Here is a 5,368-nt window from a genome sequence, read left to right on the forward strand (position 1 = left end):
ACGTGCTCGTGTTTTCGGGGTGTGTGTGTGTGAGAGAGAGAGGAGGAGCGAGCAGAGCTGGTCTTAAACCAAACTCCCTTTTCGAGAAGGATAAGAAAGAAAGCTGGGGGGGGGGGCGGCCTTCAGTCCCTGATGCTTTCACCACTCTCTTTTCTCAACAGAAGAAGCGACCTGCTGGGTTAGATTCACTTGAGTGCCTCTTCTTTCCTCACATCCTTATTCCCCAGCCAGATGATTCTTATAAGCCCATAAATGGGACATGAGGGCAGCCACCGCTGGTGGTCTCCAGCAACTGGTATTCAGAGGCCGTGATGCCCCTGGCATTCAGAAGTACCTGTCTTGGAACATCGAGGTTCCTTGGAGTTGTCATATTTCAAAGCTGTTGATAGACATGGAAGTCCCGAGGTCATACCCAATCCCCCTGACCTGCCTGGGATGTTGGATCTGTCAGACACCTCTAAGGTTAAAGGAGCTAGGCCTAGACTGTTTCTGGAGCTGTTCAAATGGTGTAGCCCTAATTGCTGGTCTGGATTTGGGAATGCAAGATAAAATAAGGCCATAAAAGTTGAGCTGTGGAAGTTCATCTGTTCATTTGTGGTACTGTCACCCAGTTAAAGACCTCTTAGTTGATTAATTGGATACATTTTAGTCAATCCATCAATTGTTTGATGAAATTGCATAACTTTGCATATGAACAAAAGCAAAGCATGTTCTTTGTACATGTATATTGTACCAATTTAGAGGAGGCATTTCCTTTTGTGTGACAACGAAGGGTGAATGCCTCTTCTAAGATAGCATTTGCTACCTGCTACTTTTATAAGTACATGTATTAAAAATAATATTGTGATAAGCTATTAAAGAGACTGCTTCTCTGAGCTGATTTAGTCCCTCTTAACTCTTTGAGAAAGTTAAATATTTTCCAGCTTAGCCTTAATTAAGAGATAGCTGACTCATCATAGAGGGTAAGGTTTTTCTCCTATATAGTCCCAAGGTCAATTAGTTTATCTCTAATTCTTATCAACTTCTATAGTCTTTCAAAACAAAACTTGCCTATTTGTCGTATTGCTTCACACAGGTTCCTTGTCTTCTCTGACCACCACCACCACCTTCAATCTATCAATTTATATTTCTCCCTCTGTGGCTTGGGCTCATTAGCTGCACATGACAGCTGGCTCTCACCTCCTTTGGGAACACTGCAATTACTTTCAGGTGGTGTAGTAAGGCTAGCCAAATTTCCACCCACGCACAGCCTTCCACAAATATATTTTTAAAAATCAGCTTCTTAATTAATTGAGGGCACCTTTTCAGTCAATTCAAAATACTTTCAATGTATTAGTCCGAGTAATCAGTTAAAATGTTGCCACCCTAGATATTTCTGACCCTTGGATTGTAAGTCCCTTCTAGCAGAAAAGTGACTAACAAATTCATAAAATATATTTCTATATTGGAGGGACCTGGAATTGTAGATGAACCCTATGTTGAATTCATCTTTCCCTACTTGGATCTCATTAAATTCTCCTTGGAGAATGAAGGAATGTAGGTGTGTTATGTTTTTACACATTAAGGTATAAGAGAATTTTGCATTCTCCACAGTGTAATGTGGATACAAACCATACATCGGCTAGCATGTACATCTAATTTAAAAAATTGTCTCTTAAAGCTCTGCAGTGTCTCTTCTACATTAACCAGATTTACACATCCAGTAGTGAGAGGGTAACTCAAATGGGTTTCTAATTGCATGCAATGTGTTAAACCACCCTCATGATTTCATAGTTTTAAAAACTGTGCTAGAACCAGAGTTGGATGGAACCCAGTGGGTCATATAGTTCAAGTTTCTGCTCTGTGACTAAGTATCTTGTACCAAGATAGATGCCCAATGAATCTTTTTTTGAAAACCTAAGAAAACAAGAAGAGTCCTCCACTCCTATAGATTTTTTTGGTAACATAGGCAAATCTATCACCCTGTAGTGTAAACTTGGTGCAGGTCCATTCCAAGATACTTTGTGTCCTGAGGCAAAAGACAAGATGGAAACATACCCATTCCACATACAAAAACCAAGCTCTGTCCTCCAATATTTTGCTACCACTCTCTAGCCCCTAGTATCTGCTGCCTGAGGTGACCATCTCACTCTGCCTAATGGTAGGCCAGCCTTGAATGGGTTGAATTGCTGGGTTCTGCTTTAGATGTAGTTGGAGCGGGCTAGACTTTTCCACCTAGATTACTAAATTTACTGGAATACACTGGGTTCCACAGCTGCTCCTGATAATGGCATCACACAGTGTCAGCACTGGAGTCAGCACTTTTGTGCATGGAGAGCACAACCTACAATATTGACAGAGCCTCTGGATCTATGGTGAACCCTCTGCTGGATTCTGATAAGCCTGTGCTCCACCTCAAAGTGATTCTACAAGGAAGAGAACTGCACTGTATTGCCAAATTCCAGTTATTTCTGATATCACCTGTATCACTGGCTTAAACACATGGTTATCCAGTCTGTGTTTAACAAATGGAGTGTAAACAATTGTTCACATCTTAAATCTTTGAAAGCTGTCAAGATACCCACTTTCTAGATGCTTTATGATTCCCCATAGCTCTCCCCTGCTTTTCTATTTTATTTTGTCAATAATATAATAGAGCTTCAGCTATTGGACGGTATAGAGAAAAGTAATAAACAAACAAACATTCTGCTTGAACTAAAGTGCCCAGAACTGAACACAGGACTCCAAATGAAGCCCTTTCTCATGAAGTCTTGCTTGGAAAAGATGTTGATTCTGTTTTGAGGAAAACTTACAAGTGGTCGGGGGAGGAATTAAAATAATGGCCACTAAGTGGTTCCTCTTTCTGGGCCGCTGACCTATGCAGGATGCACTGGGTAGCCAAAAGGGGGTGATGGTAGATGGAGCTACAATATTTTCCTGACACCTGTCTGGGTTCTACATAGCTGCCAGATTCTCAGGGAACAGCTCCAGGATGCTTCCTGCCATGCAATGCTACACAAACCACACATTATGTCCCCAGAACTGCCGCCTTCTGGCCTGCTAAGCCCCTGGAACTCAGGTGGCATGGAGGAATCCATTCTATTAAAACAGATAAATGACTTAATCGTGCAATCCTATGCACAATTATTTGGGACGAAATCCCATTGAACTCAATGGGACTTTGAAGTAAATATGTATACAATCCAGGTGTAAATCCTCCTTCCTCCCCATTGAATTGTACAACCCCATTGCCATCACGCATCGGATTATAACTATGCTGCCCATTCTTGATCTCCTGAAAGTATACCTTTTCCCTAATTATCATTGTGGTTGCCACTATTCTTCCCATTCAGGCATGAATGAGATATTATTAGCTTTCTCACAGAAATGAGTACAGATCACACTCATCAATAGCACTGGCTCACTGACAATTGCACACATACTGCCCCCAACATCTGGGGTCAACCCCTAATAATGGTTAGAAAGGAGTAGGCAATCTGGTGCCCTCTATGTGTTTTGGATTACAACTCCCATCAACCCCAGCAAGCATGGCCAATGATCTGGAGTTATGAGAGTTGTAGTCCAAAACATCTGGAGGGCATCAGGTTACCTACCTGGTTTGCAACATAAGAAGCTGCCATATAGTATACCAAGTCAGACTATTTATCTAGCCCACAGGTGGGGAACCTGTGGCACTCTAGATGTTGCTGGAGGCCAATACCCAGAGCATAGTCTGAAGGCACAGGAGGCAGACACCTTGCTGAAGCTAAGCAGGTCTGGGTCTGGTCAGTACTTGGAGGGGAGACCACCTGAGAACCACATTTAGCCACCTTGATAATGGAAGAAAAGTGGGGTATGAATGAAATATATAAAATACCCATCAGACCTTTCAACATGGCCAATATTTAGTGATGATGAGGATTGCAATCTAACAACATCTGGAGGACCACATATTCCCCATCCCTGGTCTAGCTCATTATTGACTACTAGCATTGGCTATCTAGGACAGGGGCGATGAACCTCAGGTCTGTGGGCCAAATCCAGCCTCACTAGGGTCCCAGTGCAACCCTCCAGGGTTCCTCAGATGGCCACACCCACTTCCTCTGGCCCTGTCCCCTTTCCCTCCACCCACAGATTTCCTAGCTTTTACACGTTCTCCCCCCTCTCCATTCTAAAAGATTGAAATGCCTCTCCTAAGGCTTAATGACTGGCAGTAAGACCTTTAAGTTAAAATATGTGGTATTTTTGGTATTTTGGCCCAGCCCCTTTGTCTTCAGCCCCGCCCCCCTCTGGAATGCGGCCCCTGAGAGCTTCTCCAAAATGGAATTTGGCCCTCAAGCTGAAAGAGGTTCCCCACCCCTGCTCTAGGGACTCAGGCAGGGTTTTCACACCACCTGCCGCCTAATCTTTTAAACCAGAGATGCAAATGACTGTGGAATCTTCTCTGCTCTTCCACTAAACTATGGCCCCTCTCAGGTCTTTTGAAACTCTGATTTAAGCAATTAAGTTTGTTTCATGGGGGGGATAGCCATGGCAACAACAGTTTTACTTGCTGGGGTGGGGGATGCAATTCAGCTGGGTTTCCCTTGGGGTAATATAAAATAAGGTAAATAAAATCCAAGAGTTGTTTTGAGGAATCTGTGGAAGAAATAGGAATTGCATAGGGTGTATCCACCTCTTTCCTGATGAATTCATCCCTTGTCGCAGAGCTGTAATGAGCTCCAGGTTGTGCTCCCTTCCCCCTCTTCTATGCCCCTATGCTTCTAATTTTATACAACTATTTCAAATTAGAAGTGGTGCTGGATATGAAATGTAACCTTTAACCTCTTTACAACAGTTCTGATTATTATATGCCTTTGGAAATTGGCGGCATTGCTTAAATCCTGCAACATGGATAATTCAGCTCAAGTTACTTCAAAGAGTACTGTTTTAACAGTAATACAGTTCTTATAAGGATGTGCCACTTTCAGATGCAAAATAGAAAACAGCTGTATGCTTCAGACAGAGAATGAGGGCCATCCCAAATTCAAAGTGGATGAGGAAACAAGCTCTGGTTGTGCAGGCCTTTTTTTTTTTTTATGCAAGCACGTTAGTGCTTGTGAATTGTCCTCTTTCAGTTGATTGGAAGATCCAGCTGTTTCCTTTTTCAGTAGAGTTGTACAATGTAATCATAAGAGAAGTCCTCACTATCCCAGCAAGTTTTAAGTGACCTTTCTTTTAACGTATGAGTTGCCTTATAAAACAAGCCATAGGTTATTTGAGGGTTGTTTAACCTTCAAACAACCCCTGCTGCCTGGGTTCACATGACATGACAAGCCATGTCATGTTTAGCTATCAGACAAATGGTATGGTAAGAGAGGAATTTTTCATTTAGTGCCCAATTCAAACT

Source organism: Heloderma suspectum, chromosome 2 (genome assembly GCF_057233095.1).
Source record: "Heloderma suspectum isolate Gila_16-S chromosome 2, 16-S_ref, whole genome shotgun sequence".
Lineage (NCBI taxonomy): Eukaryota > Metazoa > Chordata > Lepidosauria > Squamata > Helodermatidae > Heloderma > Heloderma suspectum.